This window comes from Leucopleurus acutus, assembly GCF_964270905.1.
Source record: "Leucopleurus acutus genome assembly, chromosome: 19".
NCBI classification, from domain to species: domain Eukaryota; kingdom Metazoa; phylum Chordata; class Mammalia; order Artiodactyla; family Delphinidae; genus Leucopleurus; species Leucopleurus acutus.
In genome coordinates this window covers 56,634,744-56,659,628 of record NC_139161.1, presented here as the reverse complement: position 1 = coordinate 56,659,628, position 24,885 = coordinate 56,634,744, and the positions used below count along the sequence as shown (strand labels likewise).

The following is a 24,885-nucleotide window of genomic DNA, read 5'->3' as shown; positions in this document are numbered from 1 at the left end:
CATGAAAATGCAAAAATGGCTATATCACTGCAGTAATACATGGAAGAATGTCACTTTTATAAGAGAATCCAGGCTCTAAAAAATTATATGACCTCGGGAGGCATGTGTGTGGCATCCTCAGGCATTTTTAACGACTATAACAGCCATCCGTGTTATCCTCTGATTGACATCTAAGTTTGGTATGAGATCTGGTGCTAGGAAGGAATTCCCGACGTGGCAGATTTTATTGCTGCTTTAAGTGGCCAAGGATTCTGAGGTTACTGAGTGTGGAGGGGAGGCTAGGTGATGCCTTTCTTCCCATCCTCTCTCATTTGTTTATTCAGCAAATATGTGTTGAGCTCATAGCATGTGTGCGAGGACTTGAAAATGCAACATGGGGTCAGATAGTCTGGAATCCCCCCATAATGACACTCAGGAGAGTCTACAAGAGCATTTGAGGCAGGCCACAGAGCTTTAGAAAAAATAAAGTGATTCCTCATCAAAAAACATGTGGAAATCCAAGTGCAACTCATTCACCCATTAGGCATGCTGACATATTTGCTGAGGAGTCTAAAATTTTAGTTGTAAATAAAGAGGCTTTCACAATCTTGGAAAGTCTTGTGAAACCTGTCAACTGAAGTTTGCCGAGTACCTGGATCAAGGGAAACCATCCTAGGATATAAGAAGACATGGCTCGGTGGACCCAGATGGGAAAGAGGCCGTGCATGCGAAGGCCAGATTCAGAGAAGCGCCCCTTGGGAACTGCAGGGTCAAGGAAGCAGTCTGGGATGGCCTTGGGAGTCAGGTGAGATTTTAGGTGGGAATGAGCTAGTGGTAAGAACATTTTGAGCAGAGAAATCAGTGAGAATCAGCAGAGACCAGTTTTGGTCACGGGGTGAAGAAACCCTGAGTATATTTGCTTTGAACAGAAGGAGACTGCAGGGTCTAACCATGCCTCAAACACCGTGCTGGTTTTTTCTATATACGATCTCAGTTTTGGCTACAGTATTGCAAGATAGGGGCCCATGTGATAGACCTGAGGCTCAGAAAACTTAAGTCACTTGCAAAGGGTCACATAATTAGCAGCTTTCAGACCTCAAATACAAAGGTAGCTCCTTTCCAGGACACCCCACTGCTAATTAAGATTGGAATATTCCAGTAGTGGGCCAGGAGGGCTCCAGAGAGGGAAGGGTTGGATGGAGTCGCAGTGAGGCTCTACAGCTCAGATGCTCTGTAGAGCAAACCCTTTTATCCCCACTATTTCCGATAGTTCATTTGGGATGGCAGATTGGGTTGGTCCTCTGTAAGCAGTGAATGCTAAGAACTTTTTAAGCATCTGAACACAAATGAAAGCCTTCCCAAAACATATTAACCTACAGATTCAAAAAGTCTAGCAAACCACGTTCAGGATAAATACACACGTAGGCACATCATGGCCAAACTGCTAAGAAACAGAGAGGCAGACAGGCGCGCGCGCGCACGCGCGCGCACACACACACACACACACACACACACACACACACACACACACACACACACACACGGTGGGGGAAGCTTAAAAGCATCCAGAGAAAAATGGCACATTAGAAACAGGGTAAAACAATAAAATGTAATAGCTAACATTTCATCTGAGGAAGCAAAAAGCAAGTAAGTATCTTAGAATTTTTTGCCCAGAAAAAATATTCATCAAACATGGAGATGAAATACTCTTTCAGAAAATCTGAACCTGAGAAAATTTATCCCCAGCAGATCTGTACCACAAGAAACGCTAAAGGAAGAAAGAAAGGGAGAAAGAAAACACCATGAGATGGAAGCCTGAGTTGCTGGAAAAGAGACTTGAAAAGGGACCAGAGAGGGTAAGTATGTATGCAAATATGAAACGGCATTTAATAGTCATAGTTATGTAGTCCACATAAATAGTATATGTATATACTTTATTTAAAGTTATAGGGCTTCCCTGGTGGCGCAGTGGTTGAGAGTCCGCCTGCCGATGCAGGGGACACGGGTTCGTGCCCCGGTCTGGGGACGTCCCACATGCCGCAGAGCGGCTAGGCCCGTGAGCCATGGCCGCTGAGCCTGCGCGTCCGGAGCCTGTGCTCCGCAACGGGAGAGGCCACAACAGTGAGAGGCCCACGTACCACACACACACAAAAAAATGTTTAAAGTTATATATAAAGAGATATATGGGGCTTCCCTGGTGGTACAGTGGTTAAGAATCCGCCTGTCAATGCAGAGGACACGGGTTCAAGCCCTGCTCTGGGAAGATCCCACATGCCACGGAGCAACTAAGCCCGTGCGCCACAACTACTGAGCCTGCGCTCTAGAGCCCGCGAGCCACAACTACTGAAGCCCACGTCCCACAACTACTGAAGCCCGCGCACCTAGAGCCCGTGGTCCACGGCAGGAGAAGCCACTGCAATGAGAAGCCCGTGCACTGCGGCGAAGAGTAGCCGCCACTCGCTGCAGCTAGAGAAAGCCCGCGCGCAGCAGCAGAGACCCAACGCAGCCAATAAATTAAAAAATGAAAAAATTTAATAAAAGAGATATATGACTATCTAATGGCTAATGACTGTTTAAAGAAAAAATAATAAGAATAATAAAAGTGTATTATGAGATTTTACTCTGGCATCATTAGGAGGAATGCAAAATGGTGCAGCTGCTGTGGAAAACAGTACAGTGATTCCTCAAAAAATTAAACTTTAAATGACCATGTGATGCAGCAGTTCCACTTGAGGGTGTACTCAAAAGTAGTGAAGGCAGAGACACAGGTGCACCCATGTTCACAGCAGCACTGTTCACAACACCCAAAGGGTGGAAGCATCCCAAGTGTCCATCAACAATGGATGGATAAGCAAAATATGGTCCACACATACCACAGAATGTAATTCAGCCTTAAAAAGGAAAAAAATTCTGATACATGCTACGGCATGGATGAACCTCGAAAACCTTATGCTAAGTGAAATCAGCTAGTCACAAAAAGGTAAATACTGTATAATTGCATTTATATGAGATACCAAAGTAGCCAAATTAATAGAAATAGCAGAATAGAGATGACCAGGGGCTGGGGGATGGGAGAGTGGGGATTATGGTTTCATGGCTACTGTTTGGGCTGTTTCTGTTTGGGATGATGAAAAAGTTCCGGAGATGGAGGGTGGTGATGGTAAAACAATTCATGCCGCTGAATTAATTATACACTAAAAATGGTTAAAATGGTAAATTTTATGTTGTATATATTTTAATGCATGCACACAAAAATTAACTGCTTGAATTTAGCACCGGGTTCCTAGACATTTCATCCCTTTGCCTTCCTCCAGTCATGAGGTAAAATCCGAATGTCCTAAAGAGACAGGGTGATCCTCATTCCCCAGAAAGCCTCCGAAGCCTGCAGCGCAGGCCCTGTTATCTGTCCTCACTTGTCTGCTTTCTCTTCCAATTTACTGAAAGAAACTTCGTCTTCTCTTTTCTGAGGCTTTCAGAAATTGCCTTTGTTTAAAAAAAAATTCAGTTTTATTGTATTTCTCTAGGGACCAGCAGAAGCATTGATTACACAAATTTCTGTCTTGTGCTGTGTTTTGAACAAAGTATAACTTACAAATTCTTAGAAGTTTATTCACCATCAGTTTGGAACAACATCCTGAATAGTCAGTTCCTCAGTATGTGAGAGTTTACACGTGAAAACACATTTTAAATAACTCTGAATGCATTCCTTTCCATATACCTCAGTGTATTTTTTTTTACATCATGTTCAGTTTGGGCTTAAAATTGACATTATTAATTTGATGGGAGTAGTGTGGGCATTACTTCATTCATGCGATACAGGTTTAAGGGAAAAAAAACCTCATTGTTTATATTTTTGACAAGAGAATCATGCAAACAACCACCATGGAGAAGAGGTTTCCATAGAAAGCCTGCATGTTAGTATTTTAAAAGCTTTTCCTACCCAGATCATTTGTTAGTAGAAGGTGCTATGGACTGAATTGTGTCCTCCCACCAAATTCATATGTTAAAGTCTTAACCCCCCAGCATTATGGTGTTTTGAGCTAGGGCCTTTTTGAATTAATTAAGGTTAAAGAAGATCATAAGTGTAGGACCCTGATCTGATAGGGTTATTGTCTTTGTAAGAAGAGGAAGCAAGATTGGAGCTCTCCTTCTTTCTCCACACACTTGAACAGGTGAAGGGAAGGCCATTTGAGGACACAGCACGAAGGCAACCGTCTTCAAGCCAAGAAGAGAAGTTTCATCAGAAACTGAATCATGGTGGCACCTTGATCCCGGACTTCCAGCCTCCAGAACTGTAAGAAATTAACTTCTATTACTTAAGCCACCCGGTCGAAGGTATTTTTTTCATGGTAGCATAAGCTAAGACAGAAAGAATTTCAATAAATAAGAATTTCCAGTTTAAGGATAGTCAGTAACTGATAATAGTGATTCAGAAACCTATGCCTGCTTCATAAGGGCTGTAAGTCCAAATATACCATGCAGTACTGCTAACATGTTTATTTTTAACACATAATATTAATATATATTTCTATTTACATTTTTAAATGAACTGAGCATAAGGAAATAGCCTTTTCACATGCAGAATATATGAAACATTTTTTAAAAAGAAGGAATCATTTGTGTAACTAAATGATCGAGTTCTGTTGGTTAATTTTGGAATCATGGTTCTTTGGGGGGAAATTCTTTCATTTTGTGTTTTCTGCTTCACTTATCTAGACAAGATGTCTTGAGTGTCATCTTACGAGCTCTCCATAACAGAAATCATGCCAAATGGGTAGTAAAAACTGGTAGAAGGTAATAGGCTGGTTTGAACCATTCTTCTTTCTGACAGTTCACTGTGATACCTGCTCTGTGATGGTTATAAGTCACAGAGCTCTGGTCTGCTCATCAAAGCCCTCTGCATATACCTCTGGATGTGCTAATGGGCGCATCAATACCCACAAAGAGCAGCAGAACTGTAGCTGAAATTCGGCCTCTGTACACGGGTACCGAACTGAATCTTGGAGACAGAGTTTTGAGTGAAGTAGAAAAGAATAGCTTTATTGCTTTGCCAGGCAAGGGGGGGTCATGGTGCACTATTGCCCTCAAAACTGTGTGTCCCGACCTGGAGGGGGTAGTGAGGAGTTTTATAGTAACTGTTCAAAGAGGAGGGCGTGGTCAGCTCGTGGACATTCTTCTGATTGGTTGGTGGGGAGGTAAGTGGGAGTGAGCATCGTCAACCTTCTGGTTCCAGCCAGTCTGGGGTCTACTGCTTGTGGGCAGCACACAGTTAACTTCTCTCACCTGGTGGGGATTTCAGTATCTGCAAAACAGCTCAAATATACTGTTCTGTGTATCCCTTGAGGGGGAACCAGGACGCTGCCCCAAGGCTGCACCATCGTGTCTTGACCGCTCCTCCCTTGTCTGGGCATACCTTCCCTTCCCTGATTAGCAGCTGTTTGAACCTGCCCTTTGCAACTCAGGGAAGATCATGGAGGCTGAATGAAGCCTATTTCCTATAAACAAGAAAGGGGGGACACAGAAAGGCTTTTGTGCCCAGGAGCCCCACAGGGTCTTGCTTGGTTTCAGAAGCACAGGACAGAGGAGTAGGTGGCTGGGGTGCAATGGATGAAGGAGCCTCAGCTCCTATCCACATGGGCCCCTCCACGGGGCGGCTTGAGCATCTTCAGGGCGTGGCAACTAGTTACAAAAGAGTGAAGGCGGAAGTTGTCATGTCTGTGATGACTAGTCTCGGAAATGACTCCCTGTCCCTGCCACCTATCCTGTTGGCCACGTGGGGCATCTCTGAATCACACAACAGTATGGATGCCAGGAAGCATGTGTCATTAGGGGCCGCCTTGGAGCCTGGCTCCTGCGCGGGGCACAGCCTCGCGCCACTTCCTATCTGGGGTCCTGCGTGAGCTGCCCTACTATTCTCTCCTCGTCCTGCCCTGAGGCATCTCTTTTCAGGCTACTGCAGGACTTGTAGGAAGGGCTCCCATTTCCTGCTGCTTCTAACCAACATGATTGTCTATTGTGCCAGAATTCTTCCTCTTACTTACAATTACTCGAAATTCCCCTTAGGCATTGGTTTTCAGCGCTGGCTGTTAACGATAATTACCTGAAGACTGTGTGTGCACGCGCGTGTGTGTAATATTCCAGCAGCCATTTCTGCTCCATCAGAATTGATGCTTCACCCCATCCCCTTCCCGTAGGTTCTGGTTTGATCTGGAGAAGATCCAGCCAACAGTAATTTTTAAAAGTGTCCTTGAATGTGGGGCTTTAAAGCCACTTCTTATGTTTTTCAAACTCAAAAGCCAGAGAGACTTCTAGGTAAAGTGCATAAATCTTAACTGTATAGCTCAATAAACTTCTACACCTGTGTATTCACTGTCCAGATCAAAACAGTGCATTTACAACACAGAAGGCTCCCGTGTGTCCCTCCCAATCAATGACCCCTCTCAAAGGCAGTCCCTACTCTGACTTCTATCACTAAAGGTCAGTCTTGCTTGTTCTTTTTTTTCCAGTTTTATTGAGATATAATTGACGTATACTGTTTTTCCCCTACCTCTATGTTTCCCCTTCCCCTTTCCCTCTCCCCACTGGTAACCACTAGTTTGTTTTCTATATCTGTGAGTCTGCTTCTTTTTCGCTATATTCACTAGTTTATTGTATTCTTTAGATTCCACATGTATGTGATATCATACAGTATTTGTCTTCCTCTGTCTGACTTATTTCACTTAGCATAATGTCCTCCAAGTCCATCTATGTTGCTGCAAATGGCAAAATTTCCTTCTTTTTTTATGACTGAGTGGTATTCCATTGTATATATACACCACATCTTCTTTATCCATTCATCTGTTAATGGACACTTAGGTTGCTATGGACATTGGGATGCATGTAACTTTTCGAACTAGTGTTTTGTGTGGGGTTTTTTTCGGATATATACCCAGGAGTGGAATTGCTGGGTCATATGGTAGGTAGTTCTATTTTTAGTTTTTTGAGGAACCTCCATACTGTTTTCCACAGTAGCTGCACCAATTTATATCCCCACCAACAGTGCACTAGGATGCCCTTTTCTCCACACCCTCTCCAACGTTTGTTATTTGTGTTCTTTTTGATGATAGCTACCTGACAGGTGTGAGGTTGTGGTTTTGTTCTGTTCGAGTTCTGTTGGTTAAAGCCACTCATTGTGGTTTTGATTTGCATTTCCCTGGTGATTAGTGATGATAAGCATCTTTTCTTCTTTGGGAAAATGGCTATTCAGTTCTCTTGCCCATTTTTTAATCAGGTTGTTTGTTTTTTTGACATTCAGTTGTGTGAGCTGTTTATATATGTTGGATATGAAGCCCTTATTAATCATATCATATGCAAAAATCTTCTCCCATTCAGTAGGTTGTCTTTTCACTTTGTCAGTGGTTTCCTTTGCTGTTAGTTAAATGGAATGATACTGTATGAACTCTTTTGTGTGTTTTCTCTTTTTTTACACTCAAAAGTCTGTGAGATTCATCCATGTTGCTGCTTGCATCAGCAGTTCTTTCTTAATGCTATGTACTAGCCCATTGTTTGAATCAGCTATACTTTATTTATCCATCAGACTGTTTCCAATTTGGGGCTAACAGTAAAGTCACTATGGTAAGTTCTGTGTATGTCTTTGGGGACACAGGCACCCGTCTGTAATGGAGTAGAACTGCTTTTGGACCACCGTCGCAGGAGTAGAATTTCTGGAACATAGTTCAGGTGTGTGCTCAGCCTGAGAAGATCTTGCCAAACATCTTTCCACGGTGGTAGTACCGATTTACACACACACCCACAATGCATTAGAGTTCTGATTGTTAGGCATCCTCATCAGCACTTGATATTTTCAGTCTTCTCAGTTTTATTCATTCAGGTGGGCATATAGTAAGATCCCACTGTGGTTTCAGTTTGCATTCCCCTGATGGACGTGATGTAGAGCACATATTAATGTATTTATTGCCATTTGGGTAGTTCCGTTTGTGCAGTGCACATTTAAGTACCCTGCTCACTTTTCAAGTGGATTTTCTTTCTTTTTAAAACTACCTATCTATAGGAGTTGCTCACATATTTTGGATACAGGTCCTTAACTGGTTATGTGCATTGCAAATATTTTGTCCCAATGAAAGTACTTAAATTTAATGAAGTCCAATTTATCCATTTATAAATAATTTTAATTTATTTTTAGAAAATCTTCTTTTACCGTTATTTTTAATATCCTGTTTAAGAAACCTCTGCCTTCTCCAAGAATATGAAGACATTATCATTTTTTTTCTAGACTATTCTATTGAATCCTTTGCTAGTAGCAATAAAGGCAGAACCAGCTACTTACTTAACTTGGAGGAAGGGGAAAAAAGAAAATAAAGGAGAAAGTGTGCAAACATGGAATAATACCTCAAGATAGTATCTCACTGTAATTTTAGTTACGGGATTTTAGGCTTTTACTCATTCAACTGTGTGTTCTCCTCTTTGCACCCAGTCCAATACCAAGCTCAGCTGAATTCATTTTGTGCTCAAGTTCAGCCTCTGCCCTCCATCCAAAGAAAGAAAAGACAAGAAGAGCAAATATCGTAGATGATCATGCAGAACTGGGAGAAGCCTTGGACATCATAGCCCAACCAGAGTCTCCCCATGCCCGCTGAGGAAGCACATGAGGCTCACCTGGGGCACACACCTAGTTAGTGGCAGGGCCAGGATTTGATCCCAGGACTCCTGCCCTCCTGTTCACAGACCCTTCCCACATCTCACAGCTTCCTGGAAAACCCAAGGCCTATTTTTTTTTCTTCGTTTTCTTGTTTCATTGGAGTATAATTGCTTTACAATGTTGTGTTAGTTTCTGCTGTACCATGAAGTGAATCAGCCGTATGTATACCTATATCCCCTCCCTCTTGGACCTCCCTCCCACCTCGCCCCCATCCCACCCATCTAGGTCATCACGGAGCACCAAGCTGAGCTCCTTGTGCTATACAGCAGGTTCCCACTAGCTATCCATTTGACACATGGTAGTGTATATGTGTCAATCCTAATCTAAAGAACCCACAGGGGTTTCAGCCGTGAGACTGCTTTACTGTTGACTCGACAAGTAAGCAGAAGACTTATGTGTTTCTTATTCATTTCCTCTATTGAATTATGAACAGCCAACCAGCCAGACATTAAAACAACATAAGCTTGGTGGCAGGAGGGGAAGGGCAGGTGTGGAGAACAGAGGGGAAGAGAAAAAATATTGACATTAGGCGACACTTCAGGGCTTGCGGGTTTAGGACCAATTCTGAAAAGGGATTTAATTCCTTCCAAGCAGCCCGTGTTAGCTCCCCCTTGCTCCCCCTGTTTCCACTGGCTTCAGGCACCAGTAATGAGACTGTGAATATCAGCGAAGCCCTTGCTTCATCTTTTCTTCAGGCAAAAGCATTGATTTAGATCAGAGGTTTCAAACAGGAAGCCTGTGGGCTGGATGAGGCCCATAGATGGGATCGTAGGTATATGTGTTTAACAATTAAGCCAATTTAAAAGAAAAGTTTCACACTGAAAAAACCAGAGCTTCCAGGGTCTCCTGAAAAGTGAATATATATGGCAATACTGGGTGTGCATTGTGACTTGGCAACGACAGGCTTGAGTTGGATTAACTTGCTTTCTGTCCTCCACTGCTTCACTTGTTCACATCACTTGTCTCCTCCGTGGACAGTTGATTTGGGGGCCCTGATTTAAACAATGACACGAATTAGATAGTATTATTTTCTGTTTACAAATACAACATGCCCTGAAATATAAAACAACTTGCAAATTATATTTCTTCACTATCAGCTGATGCTGGTACTTGTTCCACTGGACCTGGCCACAGCAGAACTCATATAACACACACACACACGCACTACTGGTTAGATCCTTTCGGCCCCTCTTGATCTGCAGCTGGGGCGTCACAGATCCTGGGGTATTTCAGCTTCTAGTCCAGTGCTGGTTGGAATATAGGCATTAAATTCCTCATTGACATCTTCCTGCTACTTCTGAACGCTAAGTGCCTTCAAAAGGATTTAAAGTGATATGGGCATCACCCTTTCTCTAACGGAGCCAGTGGCTTCATCAGCGTCACTCTCAGTCTCTACTGGATCTGGCTTTCAGCTTTGACGTCAGCACCAATTTCCCAAAATGACTGAAAAGACTCTTGAAGGGGAACCATGCATGTCACAGCACCATCTCGACCTCAGTCGTGTCCACTTCCCTCTCTCTGGGCAGTGAGATTCACCAGGAAGGAGATGCACCTTGGGTAAAACAAACCACCCCAGCAATAAAGATCAGACACTATCACTACAATTTAAAACAAAAACAGTCCTCTACCGTAAAATCCGAAAGGTTCCAAAATTTCATTATTTGAAAACAAACAAATATGCTTTTCTTTTAAGAGAAAGGAATGGTGACCTGTTCACTCTCACCCTGAGGGAAAATATATTATTGGAAAGTTTTTACTTTTTTGAACTCGCTCCAGGGATGCGATGAACAAGACTCGATTCTGCGGCTGTTTTTCCTGAAGTGTCATTATCCTTCTGCCAGAACAACTAATGGATGGCTGGGAGGAAAGATACAATTTGGAGGCCATTAATTCTGCTTCAAGTCCCAATTCACCAATGCTAAATAGCACTTGAATCCCGGTTCAAGATTTAGAGGCCAGTGGAAGTCAGGCTGGGCTGCTCTTCTTTGGGGCTCACTCTGCAAGGCGGCTGCCTTTTGTTCCACCTCCTCTTGGTCCTGTGCTTGGGGGCAATTAGGTGGGTGCTGGGGCCTCCTTTGTTCAGCTGACTGGGGCCCTGGGCTGCTTTTTGCCCCGATCTCTGGTGCAGAGGGAGCCCCTGGTGATCTGCTGGTGGTCCTTGCTCCACTGAACTGGGCCACAGCAGGACTCATGCTGCCATCTGCTTGCAACACTGCAGCAAAAACACAACAAGAGCCTGGTTTTGTCTCCCTCACCGATGCTGCTTGGTCCACTCTGCACTGGAGATGGACCCAGCGAGCCAAAGAGGCTTCACATGAGCTCACCAGCATCATCCCAAACCCAAGGCAGAGCCAGGGACAAGCCCGCAGATAACCCTGCTGGGTTACAAACACATCAGCTTCCGCTTATGATTTATAAACAAGTGGAAATTGTTAATGAAACAACAGCTGCTGAGAGGTCAGCCTTCAGCCCACCCCTTGCCTTTCTCTTCTTCCAGGACAGAGGCGCTGCAAGCAGCCCTGGGGAGCAGGGACTCTGCTGGAAAACCAGCTCAAGGTCAAGTGGCCTCCCCTTCCATCACCACCTTCTAGAAAGTTTGCTCGGCAAAACCCCTGCTTGCCCTACCTCCAGGGTCTCACATCAGACTTGGCCACTTACTCACCACCACGGGCAACTTACTCAGCATCCTTGTGCCTCTGTTTCCTCATCCTCGCACTGCAGCTGTTGTATGCGCTATGAAGGATGTATTAAAGGGTACGCACACAGCAAAAGCAGGAAATGTTAGCTGTCATCAGCAGGCGGGGCGTCCACTCTGACCACAATGGGTGAGTCAGGCTGGAGGCAGGGGATCAAGCAGATAACAGGGGACAGAGCCCCAGAGTTGGGCTTAAAGCCAGTCCTTGTTTTCCAGGCCCCCACTGAAATCACTGCGAGGTGGATCTACTCCACGACAAGGGGACCTCGGCTAACACGTGGTGGCCCTCAGTGCTTGGTGTAGCTCCTGCGGCTCACATATATTGACTCCTTGCAGATGTCACCAGAAACCTAGGACGTTGTAACTGTTTGTATCGTTATCTCCATTTCTCTGAGGAGGCTAAGGCCTGTGGACATGCCTCCCCAAGGTCACATGGGATCCTAAGGCTGCCCGACTAGCTCGCAGCGTGTGGTCTTACCCCCAGCAGCCTCCACAAGTCAGAGCTAAGGAGGTGGAGAGTCCTAGGACTAGATGGTCTGTCCTGGGCTCACCCTTCTAGAGCTCCTTGCATCGAACGCCTTCATTTTGCAGAGGAGGAAACTGGGGGTGAAGAGGCGGGTTTGGAGGAGGCCGTGTAGTAGGGCAGCCCGAATCAGAGAGGCTTCCCAGAGTCCTGAGTGGGCTGCCAACCAGCCGGTGACGTCAGGCAGCTTAGTGATCTCCAGGTCGCAGCTGGGTATGATCCCACACCTGGGCCTTGCCTCCTGCTTGCCTCACGAGGTGCAGGGAAGACCACCCGGGAGGGCTGGGCCTGGTGAGTGCCCCCTGGATGGTGATGGGGCCACAGTTCTTGCCCAGGTGTATGCAGCCTGGAGGTCTGACCCAAAGGCCGACTGCAACTCCAGGATTCTTTTGCGGGCTGCTCACTGCCTGGAGAGCAGAAGCACAGAAACAAAACCCAACCAGAGGTCTGGTGAAGTCCAACCTGGACTCCACCTGACATGGTTCCCAGATCCTCAGAGCCCAGGAGGGCCACAGCAGTCGGGGCAGCAAGAAGCAGGCCTGCCTACGTAAGTCGGTGCAGCCACTGTGGGAAACGGCATGGAGGTGCCTGAAGAAGCTAAAGATGGAGCTACCATGTGATCCAGCAGTCCCACCCCTGGGCATAGATCCAGACAAAACTGTAGTTCGAAAGATCCACGCAGCCCTATGTTCAGAGCAGCCCTATTCACGACAGCGCAGACCTGGAAACACAGATGAAAGGGTAAAGGAGATGTGGTGCAGAGACACAATGGAATATTACTCGGCCATGAAAGAATGAAGTCATGCCATTTGCAGCCATGTGGATGGAACTAGAGATTATCATACTAAGTGAAGTAAGTCAGGGGCTTCCCTGGTGGCACAGTGGTTAAGAATCCACCTGCCAATGCAGGGGCACGGGTTCGAGCCCTGGTCCGGGAAGATCCCACATGCTTTGGAGCAACTAAGCCCGTGCGCCACAACTGCTGAGCCTGTGCTCTAGAGCCCCAGAGCCACAACTGCTGAGCCCGCGTGCCACAACTACTGAAGCCTGTGCACCTAGAACCTGTGCTCTGCAACAAGAGAAGCCACCGCAATGAGAAGACCGCGCACCGCAATGAAGAGAAGCCCCCGCTCGCCTCAACTAGAGGAAGTCAGCGCGCAGCAACGAAGACCCGACGCAGCCAAAAATAAATAAATTTAATTAATTAATTAAAAAAAAAAAGTAAGTCAGAAAGAGAAAGACAAATACCATATGATATTCCACTTATATGTGGAATCTAAAATATGACACAAAAACTTATCTATGAAACAGAAGTGGACTCACAGGCAGAGAGAACAGACTTGTGGTTGCCAAGGGGGAGGGGTGGGGGAGGGATGGATTGGGAGTATGGGGTTAGGAGATGAAAACTATTATATATAGAATGGATAAACAACAAGGTCGTACTGTATTCAATATACAGTATTGAACTATAGTCAGTACCCTGTGATAAACCATAATGGAAAAGAATATGAAAAAGAATGTATATATATGTATAACTGAATCACTTTGCTGTACAGCAGGAATTCATACAACATAGTAAATCAACTGTACTTCAATTAAAAAAAAAAAAAAAGAGGGCCTGCCTGTAGGAGGAGCATTCACAGGGGGCGAAGTCCTGAGTCCAAGCCCTGCCCCTCACCCCTTGGTGCCCAGGCTCTGCCCCAGAGAAATCAGTGAACCTATAGGCATTCTCCCACCTGCTTTTCCCAGATCCAGGGATTGGGGTTAAACTGGTCCTCATAGTTACCAGATGTCCATTCTCTAAGGCTCAGTTCATCTCAGTGTTCATTGCCAGGTGTTAGAGACACACAGATGCACACAGAGAACTTAGAGAGGAGAAGCCTGGAAGGTACCCAATGACCATGCATGGGGGGCGGGAGAAGTTTAAGAGAGCTATGTGGGAATTCCGAGAAGGGTTTGGTTAACACGATTTGGGGAAGGGGGGGTGACACCCAGCCAAGTGCTGAGCGCTTTGTGTATGAAAGCGCATTTCATCCTTAAAGCATTCTCAGAGACAGACACAGTTAGTCTCACACATAGAGCTTAAATGACTAAAGACACATACTCAAAAGGGTCAGAGTTAGAAGTTGGAAACTAAGTCTCTATTGAAGCAAAAATCCAAACCCTTGCTACTATATCACATTGCTCCTCGGCATTTAGGGAGCACCTGCTGTGTACCAGGTACCCTGCAAAGGATTTTATCACTTTATTTAATCCTCAAAGAACCCTTTGGAGACAGATGTTATTTGTCCAGATTTCTAGTAAAAGGAGGCTTAAGTAACTTGCCCAAGGTCCCATAATAAGTAAGTAAAAGGGCAAGGTTTGAACTCGACGTTGTTGAGCTCCAAAACCTATGCCCCTTTTACTGCACTTTAGTTTTTCCCTTTCTCGTTTTTTCTATAATTTTTAAATGAAACATTCCCAAATTTGATCAGGAGTTTAATAATGCGTTGCCATCTTTGCAAATGAGCATATTCCTCACCGTCACTACCAGACCTTTTCTTCTTATCTTAGGGACCAAATACTACCTCTCTGGCCCTGCACAGCTGCCGGATCACATCACTTCCTGTGGTGTAAGACTTCTACGTCAAGTAGCATGGCGGTGCTGTGACCTTTGCATACCTATCGCATAAGTACCCCCTCCAGTCCAGAGTGACCACGTGTAATCCTTCCTTCCGCCTGTGTCTGGCATCGCATCAGTTTACAGATCCCTGACTTTCAAAGGCAGCTCTTCCCTTTCCATATACGCTCTCAAGTGCAGGGAACTCTCTCAAATTCTATCTCTGGTTTAAATCTCACCTTTAACCTCGGGGCCCAGATACATGACTTCCTAAAGAGCAGCAGAGGAGATAAATCAGGATGAAATAGGACAGCATCCTAACTGAAATATATAGAATGTATAATGGGGAGTATAAAGAATTAACTGGTTTAATGATTTTTCTGCTAAGATTATGGAAGGGTGACCAAGAATATATACCCTGTCATCCTGAGTGCAGGAAGAAGCTTCCGAGCCTTCTCTCCAAAGGCGGCACTTCCTTGTCAAAGGAGACATTTTTCATACAAAACCCACGGCCTCTGCGTAGTCGCTGCCTTCCTCTCGTTGTTTTTCAGCCCTCTGTTGTTCTTGCATTATGAGAACTCTCTAATTGGCTGACGGCTCTCTCGCTAATCTCTTTTTCTTTGTCCCCTCCAACCCAGAAGGTGATGGAAAAGCAGGGCAGCAACAGACAGGTGGAAAGGAATGCAGGTCAGTCCAGGAATAATCAAACTGGCCCTGCTCCTCAGATAGGGTGACCAACTTGTCCCGGTTTTCCCGGGGACTTTCTCAGTTTTAGAATTGGAAGTCCCACTTCCTGGGAAACCCCACAGTCTCAGACAAATCAGGATGGTTGGTCACCCTATCTAAGATGAGAATAAAAACGGGTACGGGGGCTTCCCTGGTGGCGCAGTGGTTGAGAGTCCGCCTGCCGATGCAGGGGACACGGGTTCGTGCCCCGGTCCGGGAGGATCCCACATGCCGCGGAGCGGCTGGGCCCGTGAGCCATGGCCGCTGAGCCTGCGCATCCGGAGCCTGTGCTCCGCAACGGGAGAGGCCACGACAGTAAGAGGCCTGCGTACCGCAAAACAGACAAACAAACAAACAAAAAAACATGTACAGGTGTAAAATTACTGTAAAAAACGAAAAATTTTCCTAGAGTTTCTTTTCTTTGGAACTAAGGAGACTTTCTAGAGATGACAGTCCCCTGGCAGATGTCTTAAAAACACATTACTGAGCCCACCCCAGAGTTTCTGCTCAGGATGTCAGGGTGGAGCGGAGAATCTGCATTTCTGGCAAGTTCCCAGGTGATACTGATGATGCTGGTCCGGGGACCACACTTTGAGAACCACCGCTTTCCAGTTTATGGGCCTTCCCTCCAGGAAGTGCAGGATTCCTCTGACTGTGGTCACACTGGAACCATCTTGCCACTAGGCCTGACCCTGTACATGCCCCTTGAGCCATTTTATTCTTGCTAAAGTCTTTATTGTGCAGACAGAGAGAGTGAGTGCCAGACCAGCGACGTTGCCACCGTTGATTAATGAGTCCCCTGCAGCCCTTGAGCCTTCGGGGGACCCTGGCATGCAGCTTTTGCCCTCAGAGCCCTGCATTTGGGGGAGAGAAATAAGAGGTCTCTTTAGAAAGCCCCCGGGGTGAAGGCTTGGAGGGGCTGGGCGCAGCTACAGATCACTGGAGAAAGACCAACCTGACCCTCTCCAAACCCACAACAAAACCTTTTCTTGAGTGATTAGACCCAGAGAAAGGTGATTTGTTAAAGCCCTGGGTTCACTGCTTTTGTGTCCTGGGCCTAGGACATCTGGCAGGAGCCAGAGAGCCCTCTGATAGCGGGCTTGAGCCCCCATTCTCATCCACTGGACTGTGCATCATTGAAACACTGGCCACTCATTCTCATGCTAATCCGTGAACTCGGAGAGCAGATGTGAAACATTTGGTTCTGTTCTTGTTCACTTGTAAAGAACTAATGCAACTTTTTTAAAAGGGAAGGGCAGAGCTGGGCTGAGAGAGGGGTGAAGGCGAAGGGGGAGAGAGAAAAGGAGGGGACTGGGGTGAATTCCAGAAAGAAAGAAAAGTTTACTTGAATGACTTTCTCTCTTGGTGGGCAAAGCGCCGCAGCTTATGCAAACTCCAGCCAAATCGATATAAGACAGGAAATGCAAATTAATATTAAAGTGGTGGGACACCTCCAACTTGCAAAGTAGACAATATTTGTAGGATGCAAAGGCAGAAAGGCATAGAAGGTTCTTCCCAGTGAGCTCCCATGAGTCTTTTTCTCTCTGTCTTGTGCAAAAGCTTTATCTTCTGGGGCATGGAAACTTTATTCCAGCTCCTAAAGATGTGCTTGACAAACTTGTGGCGCACTTTATTTTATAGTTAGCATGCCGTTTGAAAATTGAGGTAAGTTTAAGGGGAAGCTGGTAGTTGTTCAAAGGAATATATCTGCATTTCTATATGCATTTCCTTTTATCTCTATTGATAGAAAAATACATATAGATTTATAGAGCGAGGGACAGATATATAACTTCTAAAGCTGTCAGGCATTTAATACTGTTATTCCTATGTGGTTCATTTGATTAAAGTGCCTATATTATTGATTACATTGTAAATCTGTTAATGACAGCATTGATTCAGTGGAATATCTAGATTTGTTTCCTACACTGTCATCAGGAAAATTCTTACGGAGGAAGACTTATGATACATTTGCTGATGGCGGACTGTCCCTCTTGCCCAGGATTTGTGGCCTATTTAATGCATGCCACAGGCACAGGCTGACATCGGCAAAGCGTGCCAACTCGAAGTTGTTCACAGCTGTCACCCAAATATCCTCTCCGTGCCACCAGCTAGCATCACTCACTTTAACAGTTCTGCCGTGTCAGTAGCCTCTATGTGCTAAGTGACCAGACTGCCACCTTCCACGTTTGCACCTTTCAAGAAGTCTCTGAAATTAGAGTTGTCCAGACTTCCTCAGTGGTGAGAATAACCCCTTCCCTCGGGGTAAATGCTTGTTATTCAAAGGACTTTCTGGGCCCTCCACTAGAGATCCTTACTTAGTAGTGAGGGCAGGCAGGGCTTCTCGCACGCCTAACAAGGGTCCCAGGGGAGTCTGGCCAGCAGAAAACTCTGGGTCACATTGCCCAAAAGAGTGTGTCTGTGACAGTTTTGGTGTGAGCTGGGGTCTCACATATAACCTGAGCTGCATGCCTTCTGCCCCTTCTCTGGTGATGCGGCCCACCTTTGCCGTTCAGGTGTTTCGGGGACCACTTTTGACCTTTAACACCTTGACATGCTTGTTTCACTTTACTGCCATTACCTGGAGTCCTTGGCTACTTGCCTCCTGGTACCTGGTACTAGGTTCTCTCTCCTGTAGGTGGCTCCCTGTGTAGGAGGACGGGCACAGGGACACTGGGTGATTAAGTCCCTTCAGATTCTGCTCACCTCCCGGAGAGCAGCTTGGGATCCTGGTGAAACAGCTCTTTTCAGTTTTGCCACCCAGAGAGACCCTGAGAAGGGTCTGATTTGATCACAACGTGACACTGATGTCAGGGCCACCACCTCGTGACTGCCCTGTCCCTGAGTTGTCATTCCTTCTGTCACTAACCGCCCTCTTTTCCATACCTGTAAACTAGATAACACACACACATGCACACGCACACCCTTTCCAAAATTCTCAAACATATTTGTAGTAGCCCTACCTATAGGTGAGGTCCAGTTATTTCTCGTAGGGCTGCTGGGCTCATCCAAATTAGAGGCTGTGAGGAGGCACCTGTTTAGGTGACCGGAAGCATCCACATAATAGATAAAGAGGCTCCTCTTTCCTGAGCGCGAGGAAGATCTCAAAGAACGTGTCGCAAACTGCCCCGGCTACTGCAGGCAACGCGGCCACGGCACCACGCGCCACACCTTTAAAAAGAGTCGTCATTTCTTCCCGGTTCGTTTCATCATCTCTGCCCATGTTTATTGCCACCTTGATGCTGTTACTTGTGCCGTTCCCCTTGCCTGGAAGTTTTCTGTCCTTCCACCTACCCAAACTGTAAGCATTAAAAAAAGGAATCCTCTCCTCAGGCTTCTGATTCTTCCAGCCTTCAGTGAGCAACTTCTTTTCTGAATTTCTAATCCTGCGTGATCTTTTTTTTTTTTTTTTTTTACAACATTTAAAGTGGGATTTATTTGATGAATTGCATGAAGCTTTCAGAACATTTGCTGCAACTCAAGTAGAAGGAGGCAAGTGTTCACATAATATGTTAACCTGTAGTCAAGAAAGACATTTCAGCTAAAGTATGTCAGTCCCCCAATCTGAAATCACTTAAACATTACTGATGTAGTATTTGGAAGAATTTCTGTATACAAGATTTTTCAGACTGACATATAGTACTCAGTGCTTCAAGGGCTAGGTAAAATTAATTCTCTTTTGTTCAACAGTGCCTCCTTTCCACTAGATAAAGTTTGGTCTCCAGTCCCACTATCCAGTGCCTGCCTTACATTGAGTCGTACTTCACTGGACCACATAAAGTGTTTACATTATAAAAGGCTTCTAGATCACTTGGTTCAAGTGTAATAGCTGCTTTCATTAATGTCGCAGGAGCAAGGGAACTCTCTCCAATAATTCTCAGGTTGATACGTTTGATTTTCCACAAAAGGGCAGTGGATGAGTCCAAAAATCTGTTCAAAAATGCCCCAACAGGTGTTCCCTCGGTGGACGGTCCCAGCAAACTCTAACCATAATGAGACCATGGGGAGAAGTGCATTTCAGTCCATGGGAATTTAGGTTGGGACTGAGAAAAAGTTATTCGTCATTCACTAGTGACAGCAGACGAAGTCTCACAATTTCTGCTCCATGGTAGTCTATCGCATTTTGTTTCAGATGTGTGGTAATAGAACGTAAGCTTGACATCATGCCAGAAGTGCTGTGGCCCCCATTCTTCTTGACGTGGTCCCAGAATAGCATTCTGAGAATTAAGAAGTTCAAAGCACCAGTGACAGAATTCTGCGCCTAATCGACGAAAATCACACTTTTCAGCTTTTTCGTCTTCTTTCTCCTGCTGTTCAGAGAGTCTCATGTCCTGTGTCTTAACTGGCCCTGCCACTTCCTTCAGTTTCAGTTGTGACTGCTCTTTCTAGTAATCCTTCGCATGCTGAATAAGGTTGTGTTTTTCAGTAGCTGGAGGTAGAATAACCCACTGTGTCGCCAAGTACTTAAATATGATTTCTCGGTGGACTGTTTTACGCCTCAAAAGTTCTTCTGCACCTTGACTGTACACTAATATTTCACGAATGGCATCTTGGTGGTCCTCAGGCTGCACCAGGCGGTTGGTGATGGTATCGCATAGGGCCACGATCTCGTCGTTGTCCAATAGGCCGAGCAGGTTACGACAGCCCTCCATCTCTGGGTAGCTGAGCCCCGACTTCTCAACCCCCAGAAAGGGGGGGAGAGGATGCCAATAACGTCGCCCCCTTAGGCCCACCAGGCTGGCACCTTGGCAACAGATCCCCTAATCCTGCGTGATCTTTATTGCACAGTTTGCATTTGACTGCATGTTGTTTGTATCTTTAAATATCATTTCCATTATACATTTTCATTAGATCCATGAACATTATAAATTCCATTTTGGCATTCCTTTGGCCAAATTCTCTTTCTTTGATGGGTACTTATTTTCTTCCTTTTATTGTTAATGAGCTTTTCTAGTGCCTGCCTTCTGTTCTAACTAGATGGTCAGTTAAGTATATCAGTCGGAAAAGACCTACCGCACACCCACCATGTGCTGGCGAAATGTGTTCAAGGCAGATTTATTTTCACTGTCATGGAGCTCACAATCTTGCAGTTTTCTCCAGCAAGAAACCCCTATTTCCTCAAAGAGAATTACATGTTTTAAAGTCCTTTATTCCTGCTGTGGAGATACCCTCGCAAACAAGATATAAAGCACCCATCCCATAAGTTTGGCTACAAGAGGTTCCCATTGTCATGTCTAAAAGTAAGTAAAAGGGAATAATAGCAATTACATATTTACCATTTTTTGAGCAATTTCTGTGAGTCAGGCACTCTATAAAGCCTTTCATATGCATTAACTCATTTATTGCTCACATCAACTCAGTCATGATAGACAATCACATTACTGTTATCTTCATGGCACAGAAAAGGAAACTGAAGCCAGGAGAGATTAGGTAACTTGTCCAAGATCAGGCAGCTGACAGATGGTGGAGTCAGGGTTAAACTCAGATATTTCAACTCCAGAACTCAGCACAATATAAATGTTAGTTACTCTTTCATATAATCCCTCAGTCCCTCGTCTGTGAAATGGGGATGTTAGGTTTGATCTGATGTATCCCAGTGTATTTCTGTAACGGGTGTATGATCAGAAATTCATCTGTGTATAAATTCCAAGGATCTTTTAATGATAAATTTTACTGAATTAAGAGTGTCTACACTTAGTGGTTGAGTATTAGATATGACTCCACCATGATTCAAATGTACATGAAGGTATGATTTATACCTATTTTCCTTCTGTCAGCAGTCCTTCATTATGTCAGTTTGGTGATGTGAATTTAATGGAGTTAAACTGCAGCTGCTCAAAATTGTGTGACTAATGACACTGCACTTCAGTTTTAATTGGTACTTGATCCAAGGATGCTAGAGGTACACCTGGCAAGGTTAGTTCTACAAAAGGACCAGCGGGGCTGGTGGCAAATGCTTGCTCTCCTGTGAAGTCATGTGTGTTGGCCAAATTGATAGAGAGCATGTGCTAACAAGCCTTCTGGGGCACACCGTTGGCCCCCAGATCACTGCAAGTGCAGTGGAGTGGAAAGATCGCAGCCAGGCAGATCTGCAATGCATCCCTACTGACACCTGTTCAGCTTTCTGAGCCTGGCCCAGCACCTAAGATCCTGTAGGAGAGCTGTAAGGTTTAGACTTGATACAGATAAAACATCTAGCATAAAGCTAGTATTTTGGACTTGCCAGCCTCTATGATCATATGAGCCAATTCCAATAAATAAATAAATAAGATACATGGAGAGAGATGCGTGTAGAGATGCATGTATGTGTATGTGTATTGGGTTGTGATAAAAAATGTATTTTTTACTCTAGGTCAAGGTCAAAAACTGTTTTAAAAGTACTGCCTTAGGTCTTATCATGACCAATAACTGCACTATCTCGAAAAGCCTTGTAACATCACATCTTATTTCTCCAGTCCCTCACCTCAGATCCACTGCTTTTACCATTTCTCACTGTTTGATACACACTCACACCTTCCCTTTTCTCCCACTCAGCTTAGGTTCTATGGTTTTCATACAGTCCCTCCCTTAACTCCCTTTTCTTCTTTGACTTCAGAGTATTTGTTTGACACACTCCACCTTGGTTCGTCCCTAATCTTGATGTATTTCAGCCCGGACACAGGCAACAAACTGCACATGACTCAAGAAAATACAACTGTGCTGATTTGTTGTACTTCAAGTTCATGGCCACAAGTGCCAGGTGGGCTGCTGTGCTACATTTCTGGATAAAGTCACTCTCCTGCTCTTAGGCAGTACAGTTTCACACCCTTGTGTTTGTTTTCAATCTCAGGCAAACTCTATCCACAAGGAGGCAAAGACACCTGTTTTCATTTTGTTATGTGGCTAAAGATTCCATGATAAAGAGTGTATTTTTCTTCTAAGACTTAGTAAAAGTCTCATGAAAGGTTTTAATTAACTGGGTTTGGGTCATTGGCCTGGTTGTGAACAAATCACTATGGCCAAGTTCTGGCTTTTGTGTCCACGCCTGTAAATCAGGCTGGATCCAGGCTTCCCAGGCCACATGGGCTAAGAATGAGGGAGTGCTCACTCCCCCAAAGAGCTGTTTTGGCTCGCCCGTGCAAAATGAGGCAGGAGTCTTGTGTATGAGGTTGTATGTGAGGTTCATAACACAATGCCCAACCCATAGCAAGTAAGCATTAGCTCGATACAGGCGGCACATAGAAAAGCTTGGGATGTGGACAAAGTTCTACTTAGATAAAATCTATAACCCTAAAAACTTCCATCACTGAACAACAAAGAAATGAAAATAAATAAAATATGATCTCTCTTCTTGCTCAAGATCCTAGAACAGAGCCACAAAATGCATCTAAGGAAAGAAGAAAAAAGGAAATAAACTTACAAGCAAAAATAAATGAATCAGAAAATAGAAAATGGTGGTTTTACTTCTCAGTTTTTTGTTTTTGAACAAAATAAATAAACGTACATAACTCTGGCAAGCTTAATTAAAAAAATAAAGGAGAGGCTAAAACACAAGTGTACTAAATAAGAATTAGAATCATGAAGTAAACAGATCCAGTATTTTAAAAATTATAATTGAGTACTATACACAATTTGAACACTGATGAATAGAATGATTTTAGCATGTTTTATGTTTATTAAGCAAATATTATACAAGTGAAACACGACCGTATTGTCATAGAAAGAAATCAAACAATTAAGTACAGCAAAACCAAGAAATCCCCTTTTCCGTATCTCTTGAACTCGTCTTCTTAAAGATAACCACCGTCAAGAGTTGAGTGTTCATTGTTTTCCCCCACTGAGGCCTATACATATGTGTGTATTTATGTCTTCGGTGTCATATGGGAAAATCTACATGTGAGATAATGTTATCCATGCTGCTCTGGAACTTCCTTTTTCACTTAAGCAAATGAGTTGATGGTAAATCTAGTGTTGACATGTGGATCTGCCTCATCCAATTTTACAGCTTCAGCGTGTTCCTTGGGAGGGTAGCCTTTTAAATTACTTAACCACGTCTCTGTTGATGGACATTTAGGATGTTAGAAACTTTGCTTTTATCAACAACATGGAAATTGAGCATCTCTGCATCTTTGGGCACAAGTACAAGCATTTCTTTAGCATAAATTCCTGGAAGAATTTATCATTTCTAGTTTGATAGAGGGTGGCAACTCACCTTCCTGAAAGTCAACACCAATATACTTTTCGCATTACTCTCTTAGATTTTTTTTTTTTTTGCTCATTCTTGAAAATCTTTTCTATCATCAGTGTTTTTACTCTGCCAATTGGATGAGGCCACCCAGCAATATATCTCATGCTTTCACTGCTCCCCAGCAGTAATTTCTATTACTTATTGATCAGAAGAGTCAAAAGATAAAGCTCCCTCCTCAGTTTTCATCTCTCCAGACTTGGGAATATTAGTAAGATTTCTCAGGTTTATGTCTCTTCACCAGAATGGTTTCTAGGGATTGAAACAGACGTAGGAGCAGAATCAAGTTTATCCCCAGCTCTGCTCAAATTGAATTAGGTCTCCTCTCTTTCTTTCCTTCCTCCCTCCCTCCCTCCCTCCCTTCTTTCCTGATACATTTTGTAATGGGAGAGAGGTAGCTTGTTTCTTAATTTTTACTCATTTCTTTAGGGATTGGCAAAGAGGTTTTCTGTGAAGAAATTTCAATCTTAAGGCAGAAGTCGAGCTGATTCTTTTCTATGAATGCAGTGGTCTCTTGCTCATCACTGACAATAGTAATTTTACTTATTGAAAAGCGTTTTTGCTGCTTCTCTTTGCAGTTTTACCTGTGGATATTGTTCCTTCTTTTAATGCAGTTAAGTATCGATCTTTCCTGGTGGTTCAAAGCAGGTTGACCAAATGTTATTACTGATGTTTGACTATTTTGTAACCTACAAAAACAGTGAATTCACATTTTGCAAGTCTCGTAAGACCCTCTGTTTCTCTGCCTATGCTTTTCTATGTTGTTTGGTCACCGATAGGGTTACCAGGTGGGGTGGGCTTGCCCCTTGTGAACCAGAACCTCTGAGGGCTTCCCACTGCCGAGCCACACTGCAAGCGGGAGGGGCAGAGGGCGGAGGTTGAGCACTGCTTCCCATTTCATCACCCTGAGGAACTGCTCCTCCACTTTTCATACCCACCTGCTGACTGTGGCATTGAGACTACACGGGACCACGCTCATCTCTGCGACAGCGTCTCCTACAGCAGGGGTCCCCAACCCCTGCCCTGGGCCGTGCAAATGAAGCTTCATCTGCCGCTCCCCATCGCTCCCATTACCGCCTGAACCCATCTCCTCCCAACCACCGCCCCCCCAGCCGCTCCCCTCCGCCCGACACCGCCCCCCACCCCCACCCCGGACGGTGGAAAAATTGTCTTCCACAAAACGGGTTCCTGGTGCCAAAAAGGTTGGGGACCGCTGCCCTACAGCATGTTGGGTAGCACTTGGTTCCCTGTATCTACTCTATTCTTCTGTCTTGCTTTCATGCATTCGGCAACATTTCTGGTCTACTTGTTACACTTTTTCCTTTATTTTCCTCCCCGTAAGGTAATGAGCATGCTCACTTTACTATATTGATCTAAATTCTCATGAATGATTTTAAGGAATAATTACTGACTCAAGAAATGTTAGAAAATCTGAATATAAAAA

General features: G+C 44.6%; 1 pseudogene across 1 annotated transcript; it reads right to left on the bottom strand.

Moving 5' to 3' along the window:
• Positions 1-18,868: 18,868 nt before the first annotated feature.
• Positions 18,869-24,420, bottom strand: LOC309976158 (uncharacterized protein C3orf38 homolog; annotated as a pseudogene). The gene is made up of 3 exons: positions 24,380-24,420; positions 23,409-23,412; positions 18,869-19,890 (listed from the first exon to the last, which is right to left on the bottom strand). The product of its transcript is annotated as an uncharacterized protein C3orf38 homolog (transcript).
• Between the last annotated feature and the right edge of the window lie 465 nt (positions 24,421-24,885).